At 42.0% G+C, this 17,789-nt stretch overlaps 1 protein-coding gene across 3 annotated transcripts in view; it reads right to left on the bottom strand.

Moving 5' to 3' along the window:
- The window catches only part of BBOX1 (gamma-butyrobetaine hydroxylase 1), a 63,945-nt gene that overhangs the window by 19,977 nt on the left and 26,179 nt on the right, over positions 1-17,789 (bottom strand). The gene's annotated exons all lie outside the window — the stretch shown is intronic.

Genomic DNA, 17,789 nt, shown 5'->3' with positions numbered 1-17,789 from the left:
GATTGTCAATAAAGTAGAACGGCTACACTACACAATGTCAAACTGTATGGGGATGAGTGATGACCAATATTATTCTCTCATCATCACACAGTTTCTTGTCAGGAGAATATAACCTGTGTACACAGGGCATTGGGTTGCCAAAAAAAAAAAAAAAATTGTAGGGGTTTTTACACAAGTTGGGCAAGTGAGCATACCCCCGAATGCCCATGAACATTTTTTGAGAGGTCCATTTAAAATAATGTATTGAAAAGTGGTATTCCATGAGGGTGGTCTTCTCAAACACGATGGTTAGTGTGTAAAACATATGGCAAAACTGAAAACTGTAAAATGGGGCAACTATGAAGGGGTGCTTTTCTTTTTAAGAGAAGATTTTTCATTGTAATTGGACAGACATTGGTCATTTAGTACTTAAGCTTCTCATCATTAAAGGCATCACATAAATTTGATGAGTTGAGACATAGTAGCAGAGGACATCTCTCTTCATCTAGACGTGGACATTCAATATCATTGGTCAGAACCCCCCCCCCCCAAAAAAAAAAAAAAATACTCAAATCGGATAATGTTTACGGTTTTCCGACCACATGTTTAGACCAATTATTGTCTTGTGTAACAGGCCCTTTTTTTACAGGCTAAGATTATTGATCATTATAATGGGTCATCACCGTCAGATTGGTGGAGGTCCAACACCCACAGATCAGGTGTCCTCAGCAGCTGCTACACAGAGATGGAAACTGTCAATTATGGATGTTTATGGAACTTCCCATCCTACACAAGTGTGAACATATCCGGCTACATCTCAATTCAAAAACAACAGAAGGTCTCACATACTTATGTTGAGTCTCGACATAAAATTGAAAGAATGTGGTCTCCATGTATAGTCCTCCTTCAAGGACATCCATCTTCTCAGTACTCATCAGTCTTTCATCTGTGAGCATCTTTCCCTTTGATATAAGAGCAATATGTATCTACTCTATGTCTACCAGATGACTCTTCAAAGACTTTTTTGACACCAGGTTAGCTCACCAACATGAGTCAATAAAATATCAGCATCTCTAAGCTTGTCTCAGTAGGAAATGGAGGAGTATTTGAGTTTGAAGCCAACAAGTGGCTGACAGCATCAATGGAAATTGCGTTCAAACCATTCTCAGCCTTAAAGGGATCAATCTTTCCCCCTTTCTATAATCTATATATACGTGTTATGGGAAATAAAGCTCATATTACAGGTGTTCTCAATTTTAGCTGTAGGGTAAGCAGTGATGCATGGCTTGGTTGCTTGCAACAAGCATATGACTTATCAAGAGCATCTGTGAATGCTTACCTATTTGCTAGTTTGGACTGACTTGGACTGGTTCTGGACTATGTGTTTTAATAATAATAATATATAGCACACACAGATTCTACAGAGTTTGCCAAATCAGTTCCTGTCCCCAATGGGGCTCACAATCTAATCAACCTACCAGTATGTTTTGGAGTGTGGGAGGAAAACCAGAGGACCCGGAGGAAACCCACGCAAACACAGAGAGAACATACAAAATCTTTCCAGATGTTGACCCTGGGACTTTAACCCTGCAAGTTTTTACCATATTGAATGACCTCCGCCCCTCAACTTTGACTTCCAGGTGGTGCAACAAGCTGGAGCACTAAGCCAATGAGCTCCTGGGGTAGTTTTCAGTCACAGCATATATTCTATTTTCTCCCCTATGCAGGTGCCTATAAGATAAGTCTTATGGCTCTTAGTTATCCATATGCTCTTCAGTGCTTTTACGGTTGTTCTGCTTGCGTCGGATTGTATTCGGATTTTGTACTTCGTCGCCATCTTGGTTTTTGTTCAGTTTTCCTCAACTCATAATTTGTCTGCCAGTCTTTCTTGTTTGTTTTAAACCCAGAGTAAGGACTGCTGCATAGTTGTCGCTTACAGTTTAGCTCAGGGCTGGCAAGAAGGCAGGAACAAGCACAAGGCTTGTACTTCATCTGTGTATTGACAATCTGTTTCTTTTCTACCATATTCCATATATTTCAGAGTTTAGGATTCTGCACACAAAGCTTTTTTATATCCAGAAAGTTCAATGAGAAGCGTCTTACCACCAGGGACTGTAATTTAGCAGTGTGCCATTTTTCCTAAGTAGCACATGGTCCAGAACACCTCAATTCCCAGTTGCATATTCTTTATTGAATAAAATCTGACCTATTCACCTATAACACAGTGTTACAAGACGTACCTTGTACTTTCTCGCTTCTGCATACCAGGAAGGTGCGACTTTCACACTCAAACATCTAGCTAGGTGTTTACACTGGGAGTAACTGACAGCTCAACCAGACCTCTCAAGATTGACCTTCTAAACATGGCCCTAACCCCAGGCGTGTTACTACTGTTCCCTATTCACTCTAACCAAAGCTCTTTAGAATCCAGTATTTTGGTCACGGGAGACTAATAATTAGTGGTAAGTGAACACTGCACCCTTTATGGGCTTAAGTAAATATATGCTAAACAGGTTTGACCTATTTTTGGATCTATAGGGAATGTCTACCATTGAACAACATATTGTTTTTAGGGTCCAATTCAACATTTTTCTATATATTTTTTCTCTTAAATAACCTTACTTCCTCTCACATAGCAATGAATTAAAAAAAAAAAAAACTGTACCTATAGTAACTACTAGGGGAGGTAAAAGGCTTGAAGGATTTCCCATCATGTACAGGAATATTTGAAAACTCTGTACCAGGGTTGGGTAATTGCTTACGGTTTTTGAAACCCTCTATTCTGTTTTATTGGCCCTCTATATGGATCCAAGTTCCAGGAGTCACGGGACCAACTTTGGCCAATGAAGACATTACTGAAGACAAGAACGGAAGTGATGTCCTGTGGTTGGAGGACATGATGTTCCGTAATTCGCGAAGAATTTGTGACCAGACGCAGAGCATAAAACTAGTAGAACAGTTGAAATCCCTGCCGACCGGCAAGAGCCCTGGCCCCGATGGGTTTACTGCAATTTTCTACAAATCCCTACTTACTGAACTTTCCCCTCCTTTGCTACAGGTCTTCAATTCTATTTCCACCACGAAGTCTCTCCCTTCCTCTCTGCTACATGCGCATATAACCGTGATCCCAAAAGAGGGTAAGGACCCTCAGCTGTGCCCCAGTTACAGGCCAATTTCGTTGATAAACACGGACGTCAAAATCTATGCCAAAATGATTGCAATTCGTTTGTCTCGCTATGTGGGTTCCCTAGTCCACCCAGATCAAGTAGGGTTTATACCCTCTAGAGAAGCTAGGGATAATACCCTAAAGACATTCTCACTGATCCATTACGCAAAACGCTCTTCAGCTCCATTCTTGGCGCTCTCACTTGACGCCGAGAAGGCGTTCGATCGGGTGGACTGGGGATTCCTTGAGGCGACACTAGGCCAAATTGGTTTAGGCCCCTTGATGATGGCACGCATTAAATCCCTCTATCACTCCCCGAGAGCCCAAATTAGGGTAAATGGATCCCTCTCCGACCCTTTTTTGATAAGTAACGGCACACGACAGGGATGTCCGCTATCCCCACTATTATACGCGTTGGTAATTGAACACCTACTTATCGCAATTCGCAAAAACTCATCCATACGGGGAATAAAAATAGGGGGGGACCACCCACAAATGTTCTGCCTTTGCGGATGACGTTCTACTGTATCTGGCTGACCCCCTATCATCTGCAGTAATGGAATCACTCAATGAGTTCGGCTTTTTTAGCAACCACAAGATTAATCTCTCTAAATGTGTTGCAATGGGGGTGGGAACGGATGCGGTGACCACGCAGACTCTGAGCAGCCAATACCCATTCACTTGGAAGAGAGAGGCGATATCCTACCTGGGGATCCAAATCCCGTCGGATCTTACCAAAACTTACCCACTAAACTATGGAGCAATATTGGAATCGCTTAAAGTCGATCTTGCTAAATGGACTACCAAAAAAATATCATGGGTGGGTAGGGTAGGGTGTATTAAAATGACAATTCTCCCCAGGCTCCTTTATCTATTTCAGACCATCCCACTGTCCATCCCAAAAATTTTCTTTAGTAAACTTACCAGTATACTCAACCGGTTTCTCTGGGCTTCATCCCATCCCCGCATAGCTAGGACAACCCTGATATGCAGAAAACAACAGGGAGGTCTGGGATTACCGGATTTCAGAGGATATTTCTTTGCCTCATCTCTAGCAAGAGTACTGGACTGGTTCCATAATAGGGAACATAAGCTCTGGGTCCAAATAGAAGAAAAGTTAGCTAAGGTACCCCTTACAACACTTCCATGGTCTAGTAGTTATCTAACAACATCACACTCAATTCAGGAGCTGCCTTTTGTAGCCGCTCAAGTTATGAGAACACTGAAACGCTCTTTGGACTCCACGCACTTATTCACCTCAGATGGTCCTTTGACACCCATATCTGAAAACCCAGAATTTCCTCCAGGAATGTCTACAGATTTCCTAACTGCAATACGAGGCCAGGGCCCTCTCCGATTTAAGTCAGTCATCAAAGCTAGTTCTCTCATCCCATATGAGGAGATTCTTACTAGCGATCTCCGTAACCCCCGGGCACAGTGGGAATACAATCAACTAGCACATTTTTATCAGGCTATTAAACATAAGATAAATCTACACAGAGAATTAACGCCCTTTGAGTTACTGTGTACCGACCAAGGTGCAATCTCACACACAATCTCACAGATATATGGGCTGCTACTGGACAATTGGGGCAAAGCGGAAATTCCATATGTTAAGGCCTGGGAAAGGGAGTTAGACAAGTCCTTTACACAGGAAGAGTGGGCAAAAAGCGTTTGAACTATGCCACAAATTATCTGTCTCATGTAAATCCCAAGAGACAAATTATAAAATTTTGTCGCGATGGTATTGGGTTCCCACTAAGTTGAGGTCAATCTATCCGACTTGTTCAGACCTATGCTGGAGATGCCACCAGGCCCCTGGCACAATGTCCCATGTGTGGTGGGGATGCCAACTGCTCCGCCCCTTTTGGTCGCAAGTTCGTAGGCTTATCAATAAGCTGACGGGACACCAGCTGGGGGACGATCCCTCGACTCTGCTCCTTTTAATTCTCCCTTCATCAATAACCAAGGCCAAAAAGTCACTCATGGGATTTATGCTCATTGCTGCAAGATCCCTCATCCCTAGGTTATGGAAGACAACCAGAGTCCCTCAGATCTCAGACTGGTTCGGAGAAATAACTCTGCTACATTGGATGGAAGAGCTTACTGCCGCCAAACAAAATACCAGTACCGATAACACGACCCTCTGGGGCCCTTGGCTCACCTTTAGGCAATCGTCAGAGTTCAATACCTTTTCGTAATAGTGCACACTCACCCTTTCCTTTACATCTAATCAGCTCTAGATGACGACTAACTTTACCCTGTATCCCCCCCTCCTGTCTTTCTGAGTTTGTATTACCTTCCCCCTCAATGTTAGTAATATTGTTATCAACAAAACTTTTTATATGAGACGTTGATAACTATCACTTCTATAAATATATGACCTATTATTGATTTTTTATTAAGATGATGATGTCCAAGTAAACTGATTGTTAATGAGGTTTTTGCTTTAATACATGCTTTATCGTTTATAGTGTATTTAAGTATGGCTTTATACTGTGCGGACCTGCGTGTCCTATAATTCCAAAAATACCATTTCGTGCAATGTCAATGCCACAATTGTTTAATAAAGAATGATACAAAAAACTAGTAGAACAGAAGTCATGTAAGAACTGGGAACCGGAACATTTTTTTTTACCACACCACCAATATCCCTTTCCCAGGAGGTTTTCGGAAAAACCCCTTTAAGAATTGTGTCGAATTCCTTTAAAATGGTTGTTTCACAGAAAATAAAAATAATTATCCCCTATCCATGGATCCATGGGATATGGAATAAATGTTTGGTAATTGGAAGTTTTGAAGCCTTAATCAGGAAAAGTGAGGGACTGAAAGTCCGCTTTATTGTTGCATATGGTATAGATCTCCACCACACAAAATCAACTTTAGATGGGACTTCCATGAAGGCTTATACGACGGCTGCCCCACGAGTTTCATAAAAACGACTCATGGAAAACCAGTACTCCATTACAAATGGGACACTTTATGGAACTCGCTGTCCCATGTTCATTCAATCCCAGGAACAGGACATCTAAACAGTAGGAAGTGTCCACCACCTTTGGATTCCCTGCAGCAAGCTGTTCTAGATCTGTGGTATCATATAAAACTAAATGCTTCCTCCATAAAGTTATTGGGAGCATTTTTGTTTTCAACAAAGTGTATTACACAACCGTTTTCTGCTATCTGGGTCAAACCTGCTGGAACCAAAACTAAAAAAAAATTCCACCCTGACACTCCTTGGATCCAGGAATCTTCAGGAGGGAGTGCGAGGGAGAAGAAAACAGGAGGAAGAGCTACGAGAACAATTTATAAAAAGAATTTACAGAAGTTTTTAGCTTACTCCCCTCATTTACGTAATAAATCATGGACCGCCATTGGTTTGGGGGGGGGGGGGAGTGACCTCAAGAAAACCAACTATTTTCAGGGCTCAAAAAGTTTTATGGATGTCCTGATCCTAAATGGTCTGATCGCCCCCTGTTTACATGAGGTCTCCTCTGTGTAGTATCTCTCTTGTGGTCCGAAAATTCCTAGTAATGGGAAACAAACAACCCCTGTCATCTCTCCCCTAGTCTAACTCCGAACATTCGCTGCGCCCGCATTTCTTTGATTATCATCATATTGGGCTCATCAACTGTACTAGTAGAAGACGTTAACGCGACGCATATGTGGTCTGAAGTTATTACGGAGAAGGAAACCTTCTTGATGCTGTGTTCTAATCTGGAAAGAATGCAGAACTCCAGCCAAAAAAAAGTCAGCCCCCCCCCCTCTTACACCCCCCGATACTCCCTTTGCGTTCATTCTAAACTTTTACAGACAAAGAGCTAGGCCGTGTCCGCTGCACGTTGTTAACCTTTGTGTCGAGGTGGTAAGGACGAGAAGGAACATTAGCCGAGACTTTTACTATCCGATTTAGAAAACCCCCTTTTGGCAGGGATTCCCTGGCTGTTCTGGTTACAGCGGTGAAACGGACAGAGAAGTTTGCAAACGATCTTGGCAGGAGAAGCGAATGATTAAATTCCACACGTCTGACCCATTCTTTATGTGCTATTAAGAATAATGTACTAATGCAAAATTATATAACTCGCTGCTCCGAGCACAGAAACTAGAGAATGGTTAAGTCAGCATTTCTAGAGAAACTAAAAAAAGTAGCGGTTGTATCTCAACTGGGGCACAGGATATTACATGATGACGGAATGCTCTATAGCATGCACAATCTGCTCAGCTCCTCCTGCTCTATAATATGCTGCCTGCAGACAGGAGACCATGTACAATCTGCTCAGCTCCTCCTATCTGCCGGCATTGTGTTATAGAGCAGAACTCTATGTACAATCTGCTCAGATCCTCCTGCTCTATAACATCCTGCCTGAAAATAGGACACTATGTACAATCTGCTCAGCTCCTCCTGCTCTATAACATCCTGCCTGCAAATAGGACACAATGTACAATCTGCTCAGCTCCTCCTGCTCTATAACATGCTGCCTGCAGAAAGGACACTATGTACAATCTGCTCAGCTCCTCCTGCTCTATATCATTCTGCCTGCAGATAGGACACTTCGAACAATCTGTGCAGCTCCTCCTGTTCTAGTGTTGGACGGTGTGACTAGGTTAGGCAACATGGCGACTGGTGGGTATTTGATTTGGTCCCATATTGTTTATTAGGTTTGCAATATGATGCACATGATTGGACTTTTGATATTAGTCATTGAGTGATTTTGATATGCTGTACCGCACCGCTTATCTGTTGTGTGGACCCCGCTGGTAAAAAGATTTTCCAAAGTACTATGATGTAATATCTTGTTTTATGTGTTGCCTCTCCATGCATGTTCACACTGTCCGTGTTGTTTTGCTTTGTGTTTTTAGGTCCTTTTTTAATGGGGTATTTTTAGTCAGATAATATTTTGTAATTCATGAATAAATTGTGCAATAAAGACTTGTTTTCATTTACAAAGTCATCATTATTTTCAGTTATGGAGATATGATAGGACTTAGTTCAGTTTGGTAGGATGTCCTGACAGTAGTATTGATACAGCATTGGAACTTATGTTTATCCTTGTGGTTCAAGATTGTTTGGTTTTCTAGAACATATTGCTTGCATATGGAACACTATACACAATCTGGTCCGCTCCTCCTGCTCTAGAATATACTACCTACAGATAGTACACTATATATACTCAGCTCAGCTCCTTCTACTCTATAACATACTGCCTGCAGATAGGACACTACAAATAATCTGCTCAGCTCCTTCTACTCTATAACATACTGCCTGCAGATAGGACACTATATACAATCTCCTCCTCTCCTCATGTTATAACATATTGCCTGCAGATAGGACACTACAAATAATCTGCTCAGCTCCTTCTGTTCTATAAAATGCTGGCTGTAGATAGGACACTATGTAATAATAATAATAATAATAATAATAATAATAATAATAATAATAATAATAATTCTTTATTTATATAGTGTCTACAAGGGAACAACCAATACAACAGCCTGCATCTCACCAGGTGATATGTAGTGTGAACACAATTAGATTTCATAATTAAATACATTGCCAATACCATTTACACCCTTTAACCACTAGGATGTGCTGTTACATACTTATGCAGCCCAAGTAGGAGGAAGTCTAGAGAAAGCTGGGTTATACTCTCCAGAAAGCTGGGTTACAGATTGATCAGGACTGCTGGGTCTACTCCAACAATTCGGAACATCTTCTCGCAGGAGGAAAAAAAAAAAGGTCAAGATTGGCATAGAAAGCACCAGGCTTTAAAAAATCCCCCCTTCACTATGTAGAATTGGCTTAAAAAGGATTTGCTACTATGAGAAAGCCCTTTACCTCCTGAAGGATGGTAAGGAGTTATATATAGGGTCATATACAGAATGTGACTTTCTATTCTTTTCTATGTATTTTATAGCATTTTCTATGATTTTATGGTGTTTCCAATGCGCCAGAACTAACAAGGACTATGGGGCTCATTTACTAAGGGTCCGAATCCTGCACTTTACTCGACGATTTCCGATTTGACCTGAATTGCCCCGGGATTTTGGCGTACGCGATCTGATTGTGGCGCATCGGCACCGGCTTTTATGCGACAGAAATTGGGGGTGTGGCCGTCGGACAACCCAACGGATTCGGAAAAACCATGGAATTTAAAAAATTATTTGTGTCGCAAGATCAAGCCCTTACATGCACCGGGAAGAAGAAGGTGAACTCCGGCGGACGCAGCAGCGACACATGCAGGATATCGGGCGCACGGACCTTAGTGAATCCCGGCAGAGCCGAATCAGCGTCGGGGAACGCGCCTCTGGATCGCGAATGGACCGGGTAAGTAAATGTGCCCCAATATTTCATTTCTGGTTTGCTAACTTCGGCATCTCTGATACTTCACAGATTTGCTAGACAACCCATCCTTACTCTGAAAGCTGCACTAATATTGTTCAATTATAGAATTCTTACAATAAATTTGTTCCTGTCCGTGTCATTTATCCCTTATTTTCTCCAGTTTGTAGTCAGTGCATGTTATATGATCCCGCGATTCCTAATGTACCTTGTAACAAGCTTCTTCCTGTGTACAGACAGGAGGTGAATCCGTCTGGGATCCATGCATCTCCTATAATCCAATTCTCAGCAGCACATGTTTCCTGTCTGGCTGTCAGGGAACCCGGCAGCCTCTTCCTAGAATCCATCAGTGCTAAAACATCCATATATACAGCTCATCCTATGAAACCCTGAAGTTACTTGAATATCGGCTTCAATCAGCGATGAATATGATATGTACTGAACGTCATCCAACATATGGGAATGGAAAATAGGTGCATTCCTTCTCTTCTGGGGATGCACGTACGGCACGCAAAATACCCAATAAGAGTCCAAAATATTAAAATGGTGAATTCCTGGACATAAGTAGTTCCTCCTGACTTGCCTCAGACACAGGACTGATGATTTGATGCTTATTTTACCCATTAAATGCTTCCCCAGAGCACCTTTCCTCAAGGGTGATACTGAAGTGTTAACTACACAGCATGCTTATCAATACAAATAATTCTATGCTAAAATTCAAAAGATTAAAGGAGTCGAAAATCCACTGGAAAGGTGTTTTATATTAAAATAATCAGCTGTTTGAAGACATTTTAACACGGGGACACAGAGCTGGAAGCAGGTTATCAATCCATTTAAACCAGGGGTGCAACACACAACCTGTGTCCTGCTTCCCGGGAGACACGAATGCACATTGCCATCAGTGCCCCCGGGCCCTCTCCTGCTCTCGGTCCCGAGGGCGGTGCATGCAAACAACATCAGGACTCGGAGCAAAACAGTGTTCAGTGCAAGAGCAGACCCAGAATCGGTAAAGGATGCCACTCTGTTGGTCCCGAAACTGTGGCCTGTGACCAGCATCATCAGACCGAGCTAGGAGTCAAAGAGAAGCCAGGTTTTTGTTTTTCTTTTGCTCTGGGGTCTCCAGCATCGACGCTCGGCTGCTCTGGGGTCCTCAGCATTATCACTCGTCTGCTCTGGGGTCTCTAGCATCACTGCTCGTCTGCCCTAGGGTTGCCAGCATCATCACTCGTCTGCTCGGGGGTCTCCAGCATCATCACTTGGCTGACAACTTCCATTAAAGGGGTTGTTCACTTTAAGCACATTCCAGCAAATTGATATTGTTTGTGTAATGATATTGTTTGTGTAAAGTTATATCAAGTATATTGGAAATTTTGTATAAGTTATATCAAGTATAGCTTGTTATATCACAGAGGGTAATTAGAGCTGTGTGTTATAACGAGCCGTGCACCTATGTGATCACATGACCAGGGATCTGTGTTTATCCACAGGAAGTAAAGAATGTAACTTCTTGTTGCATGACAGCAAACAGAGATCTAAAAAACCATAAATAATTAATGCAGAAAATATATTGGAAATTTGTATAACTTTTCATTACACAAACCATATCAATTAATTGCTGGAATGTGCTTAAAAAGTGGACAACCCGTTAAAGTCTAGCCTCTAATTGATCCAAATATAACATAGAAAAATGTATTTTATTTGAAATATATTGAATAAACCTTTTTTGTGGCCGGACAAACCTGTTAAATCAGAAAAAGGTCAACCAGAGAATTCTGGCAGCAAAGTAAAAGTCAATTCTTACCAGACAATCTGATTGCATCTGATAGAGATAACCGGGGAAGATTTATCACCAAGTTTCTGAGGTAAAACTAGTTGCCCATAGAAACCAATCAGAGCTCAGCTTTCATTTTATAAACATTTGTGGGGAAATGAAAGCTGAGCTCTGATAGAGCAGAACTGGTGTAGTTGCCCAAAGAGACTTAATGATAAATCTCCCCCAACGTCTCTATCAGAATCGTGAGGCGTCGCGCTTGACTCTTCTCCTTCATATTGTCAAAATGGAATAAAATCTGCTTCTTTCAATGTATTTCAGAACATTATAAAGCACATCCCTTTCCAATAGGACACGGTCAATCACTGAAGACTCACACAACATCCAATGTTACTGACATCTGGAATTTGTCAGGTGACGTATTCATTGCTGGAATTCCCGGAGGAAATGAGACAGGATGATGACCCCGGTACCTTATGTTTTCATTGGCAAACCAGACTGAACCTTTTCACGTCATACACGAAATATCAAGTACCGACTATACATGGAAACCGATTCATAGCACATACATCTATTGAATTCATTCTTTAACATGTGTGTATTACATATCTAAAAAACCAAAGAGGAAAAGGGGGGCATGGGTGCTTTTACCTACAGCCAAATAAACTTTCGGGCTTAAAAACCCTTCCAGATAATCTGAGTTCTTTGTTCGCCAACCCATTTTCAAACTGTCTCCTGAAAAAAATTTGGAAGCTGTGGGCGAATGCTGCTCAAACCAGAGATAAAGATTAACCAAACCATAGTATCACTGTCAAATTTTAGTAGATATAATGGACATTGGGATGTGGACACTGCCACCAGACCAGTTTGACTCAAACCCAATCCAAAGATCTTTTTTTCGTTTTCACCCTCTAAGCTTTGTATGAGGATTTGGACCTTGTTGGGAAAGGATTACAAGGTCACAACCGCACGGAGCAGTCCTGGTGCGATTGGCATCTGGCCCAGGAAGGACTAGGAGATTCCAATGTTAGGCATCAGGGGCCAGGAAGAGAATAGTGACAGAAAGGCAAAGGTCATGAAAGACGAATGGTTGGGGCAGCTACAAGTCAGATGAAGTCAGGCATCAGTGTAGAAGAATCACAGATCAGACATTAATACCAGGGTCAAGATATAGGAATGAAAATAAACTCCTGTAAAACACCTTTCCGGGGAATAATAAAGCTGGGGGCCAATATGAACTCTGCTGTGCTCTACTAATAGGTCTCTCTCAAAACTTCGAGAACAACACCTAAGGCCTTATGTACAGGGCCATTTTTTAGCCGTAAAAACGTCCATCGGTCGCCGTACTTATCACCACTCTGTGAACTGGCCGTCAGACCAGAATGTAAAAAATAGAAAATGTCCTATTTTTTGATGTTTTGCAGTACGGCCTCTCCACAGAAGTTTATAGGAGTACAAAAAGAACGGCGTAGATACAGTGTTATCCACCATATATGGCCCAGTTTACAGTGGCATATGGGTTACATATGAGAGACACACGTCTGGTTTCTGGGCCGCAAAAATGGGACCACAAAAGACATAGGGGGACATTTACTATGGCGTTTCCGCCAGTTTTGTGGCGCTCTCACCACATGTTCTGCTCTCAGACCTATTTATTATTTGGCGGCGCCAGAACAAAATGCCTTTTTCCGCCTGCTCCGACTCTTCTCCGAAAAGGGGCATGGCTTTGGCGGAGTGGAAACTCAGACACAATTAATATGTGTCGCAGCCCTTTTTGGGCGCTGAAAAATGGCGGAAAGTAGACCAAAAGAAAACTGGTCTAGCAGGGACTGTTGGACACATTTCTGGTGCTCGGGACAGATTTTGGTCCCAGGGACAGAAAATGGTCTCGGCGCCAGAAATGTCTCTGCACAGCTCTACAATATTACATGTGTATCTTCTTTCCCAGAGCAGGTCGGTAACAAAGCCAATGCAGACACCGACACTATGTAAATGTCCCCCATATAGTTGTGTGCATGAGGGACTTTACATGCTGAAGCTTCTACATTTAGGTCTTACTACTACCAGGAGGGGCAGGAGACTGTCACTTTTCTTAGGAAGCATTCGTCCATGTCATCTGGGACAAACAACTTGGGCCCTCCGAGTTCATACAATAAGACCTGAAGAAGGAATCCATCCATTCCCAAAACACGCAGCCCATTATCATTATTATTATTGAATGATCCTCACATCCTCTTGGACATTTATTCCGGTAGCGTGAACCTGGTAAAGTCCAACTTGCTTACCGTCTACATTGCCTTCATCCTTATACCCTTTGGGATCCAGGCGACACAGCAACCACCTTTGTAATCTACACCTTTCAAAAACTCCTCCCTGGCCATTATTCTTGCACCAAATATCATTACAGTATGGTGCTGGTTGCAATTTTCGTGTTCAAACACCTCAGTCACTGATTGGCTAAGAGCCATTTCCCATTTCCTGTGACCAGGAAGTAGAGAGCAGAGGTGGACATGGAAAGGGTCAGAAAAGCATCAGCAGTGGGTGGTGAAGGCGAGTAAGGGATCTTAATTTTTTTAAAATTAATTTTGCTAAGTTTCTAAAAAAAGGTATCCCCAAGAAAGGTGATGATTGTTTTAGGGCTTTGGTTATGAATGCTAGGAGCCCACAATTGACTACATGCACCATACACTCAGAAGTGCTCCGTGTTCCAATGAAGTAAAGGGGAGATTCATTCACACAAAGGGCCTGGAGTCCTTATTTTTGTGATCAGTAGGGAACCCAGCGTTCAGATTCTTAGTCCTTTTTTGTAGGACAGGCCCTTTAAGACATTATAATTCAAACATCACTGAGAATATGACTATGACATATCATAGTCACCATTTCAAAGGCTTTTAAGAATTGGAACATGTGCAGATTTTAGGAAATGGCTTCCTCCGAGGAATTTTCTGCCCCCCCCCCAAAAAAAAAAGCTACAACACAAGCAAATGGTGTAGTAGATAGAAAATTTTTGGCAATCTTTCTTAGCCTATTTTCATCATATTAAGAAATGTTCCACCACTATGTTGCTTTGATGACAGAACACAGTAGACAAATTTTTTTTTCCAATTGCATTGGCTGCTTGTTAAAAATAAATCCATTAAAAAAAAATCCAGGATAACATAAATATTGAATACACGTGTGCCATTCCCTTCAGACATAATGTGCCTGTTCTATTAGTGGTACTAATAATAACCAGCCCACCTAAAATAGAAAAATATTTTCCTAATTCATTGCAGTCGCTCTGGCCGGTTGCTATATGTGCGTCGCCTTTTGTTTAATGGAAAAAGCGCGCCACGCTAGGCAATGGCTATTCATCAAAAGGCAATTTGCACTTCCTTAAAGTGTCACGATATGAAGGTCTTGTCTGCTCGCTCCCATTCTCAATTCCGTGATTATAGTGGCGCCAGAGTAAGCTCTGCCGGTCTGAAATCTCTTGGTAGATGCCCAACAGTGAGCCGTTACCGGGGGACGAAGATCAAACATCAGACACTTTTCGAAATCGCTTCTAGTTGGCCTCTTTTTCACAACAAAAAGGATCAAAAAGTACCTAGTGATTTTTCTCTACATACTACATAGCCTAGGTACCAAGTGATCCATATCGGTAAGAAAACTTGAATATCCAAACTGCTCAGCTTTGATTGGTCAACACTAGTTGTATCATGAGCGGATGAATCTGGTACTTCCTGGCGTGGCATGCATTCCTCTCTTTTGGTATGGTAAATTCACAATCTGATATGTTATTTCAATGGTTTGGCTATGTGAGTTTCCATCCTTGACCATCTTATGTATTTACTTACTGGCCTTCTAGTAGCTCTTATTTGGATACACACAATTTTAATCCCTTGTTAGTGGTCCACATATCACTGTTCTTATTTTAAGTTATTTTTGTAAATTTCAATAAAGATATGTCATTTCCCTTATTTTGGAGTCATTTATTGTTCAAGCATTTGGTGGTATTGATTATGCTGGTGGTGCATAGGCCATCACCAACCAGCTTGTTTCTTTTTGTGTATTAATTTCCTGGCGTGGAAACATAACCAAATGGTTCCAAAACGCCAGGGTAACGCAAGTTTTTCAGCAAGCAGCTCCACAGCTATAGCATAAACATGGGGGAACAGAGGGCACCACTGGTAGGTTCCTCAAGCAGATGAACAGAACAGATGAGGTCTTCAGGGAATTCTGTTAGCCGTGACCAAGTCCAGTCAGGCACAAGCAGGGCCACTCGACCAAGTCGAAAAGCGTGGACGCTTCCAGTGGAACCAAAACTCTCGACACCACATTATCATGTGCACCCTAAAGAATAGCCTATGCAGGTTACAAGCCATGGATATCCTTGGCATAAAACCATTTTTTATCAGGGATATCTATAGTCAGGATAATAGGACCCTGTTAGGCCAGAATTTTAACATCAACCTGGAGCAAGGAAATGGGTCTATAGGACTCAGATAATGTCATGTTCTTACCGGGTTTGGGTATAAGCACCATGCGGGCCTCAGTCATAGAGCATGGTAAGCAACCAGCATCCAGACGTCTCCAGGGGGTGGCCAAAAGATCAGAATGCTGGTCACAGAATAGAGCTGGCTTCTATTACCTCAACACTTTATAGATTTGAAGGACCTCCAGTGAAAACAGGGGACCACAAGTGTCCAGGAGGTCTCCACCAAATGATGCAGGACGATTTTAGTGAGTTGTATGTGCAAAAGGGTAATTGCCTGAAACCGTCCAACATTTGAGAACCTCCATAGCCCTGTCTTAATGCTGGAGACAGCTGCAAATTCTCTAAAAGTGAATGAACACTGGTTATGCATGCTCAGCAATAGCCCATTATTGTGCGGCAGATAGAAAGATGTCTTCGTTGAGATAAAGTTAGGGAAGTTCTGAAATGGTGCAGGGCTGCAGTTTTTCTAATAAAATACTGGCTTGGGCCATCATACAGCAGAACTTGGGGTGTAGATCCTTAAATGGCCCTCGATAAAACCCAGTGGGATGTTATGGTGTCCATCATTTTACTAGCCAAAGGAGTATCATAATGTCATATGTGCAGTGTATCCACGACTTTGTTTTTCTATGTTCTCCTGTACCATATAGCAATGTGTATATAACATAAATATGAAAGTATGAAAATAATGTATCTTATTATTACACTTCTCTTTCTGGAAGCCTTGGATTACAAACTCCCTGATGAGTTATTCCATACATATATATCCTGTTTGTGGCATCATTGTGCCAAGCATGGTGCCATATTCCAACTGTTCCAAGGTTATTTTAACTACCCATTTCCACGACAGCTAACAAGGAGGTTTGCCTTAAGAAAGCCCCTTTTGGCAGGTCCGATGGTGACTCATGCTATATAACACTTCTTTTTTATTACACAGTGTTTTACAATTTATGGCAAAGAGACATAATTGATATAATATTGGCTTTAAAGAAAGGGCAATACTCTGCAATACTCACTGGTACCACAAAGTAGTAGAGCATCACCTAGATGGTCAGAATTGCCAACATTTAATAGGTCTTCACTTTGGGATTCTTTTATGGATTTTCATAAAAGTATTGCCTCTGCGTTATTCACAGAGTGACTCCTGGATACAGACAGCGGCATCACTTCAAAGTCTATAATCCTGCCCTTGTTCCAGCTCCAGTATCGTGCTCTCAGTTCCAGCTCCAACTCCAAGTCTATTCATGTGGTCTAAGCTACTGGTTCATTTGTGGTGTTCTTGCACCTGTTTCCAACTCCTTCTCCATTTCTGGTGGCTGTGTTATTGGTTCCAGCTCTTTGTTCATTCTTGGTGTCTATGGTCCTAGTTCGGAATCTTGGTTCAGTCCTGGTGTCCATGCTCTAGCTCCCAGATCCTGTTCCATTCCTGGTGTCCGTGCTACGGCTTTCAGTTTTTTGTCCATTCCTCCCGATTCCAGCTTTTTGTCCATTCCTTCTGGTTCCAGCTTCTGGTCAATTCCTGAGTTCTTTTTTTTTTTGATCCATTCTCGTGGTCCATCCCAGGTGTCCATGATCCTGGGTTGCGACATCTGATCTACCCGGCCATTCCAGCTTCTAATAGCTGACACCAACAGGATTCATCTCCCTAATAAGGTTGATGAGTGAAAACTTCACTCACTGGTTGTCAACATTACAGCTTGTAAACCAGTAGGACTAAAATATGTTTTGGCAGGTGTAGGGCTCAAAATAAGGAGTGATCCTACTCATCTTCCGAGTCTTATCAGGACTGAGAAAGTTCTGCTTATGTACAAAAAAAAATATGAGAAAAGCATATCCATATCCCGGCTTTGGTAACCGTCTGCTTTCAGACACTTGGACCAACTTGACCGAAAAAGACGTATAGGAAAATCAGTAGTAATTCTACCAATACTTACAAAGTATAATCTCAGGTCAAGTGGATCAAGCTGTTGCTGGATAAATATAACAAGCTTTGGTCAAAAATAAAGAGAAATTTTGACACGACTAGATGACTATGCTCATGAGAAAATTCTAGGAGAGT

The sequence above is a fragment of the Engystomops pustulosus genome, chromosome 7 (assembly GCF_040894005.1).
Source record: "Engystomops pustulosus chromosome 7, aEngPut4.maternal, whole genome shotgun sequence".
Lineage (NCBI taxonomy): Eukaryota > Metazoa > Chordata > Amphibia > Anura > Leptodactylidae > Engystomops > Engystomops pustulosus.
Note: the sequence above shows the minus strand (reverse complement) of the source record. Positions and strands in the feature narration are given on the sequence as shown.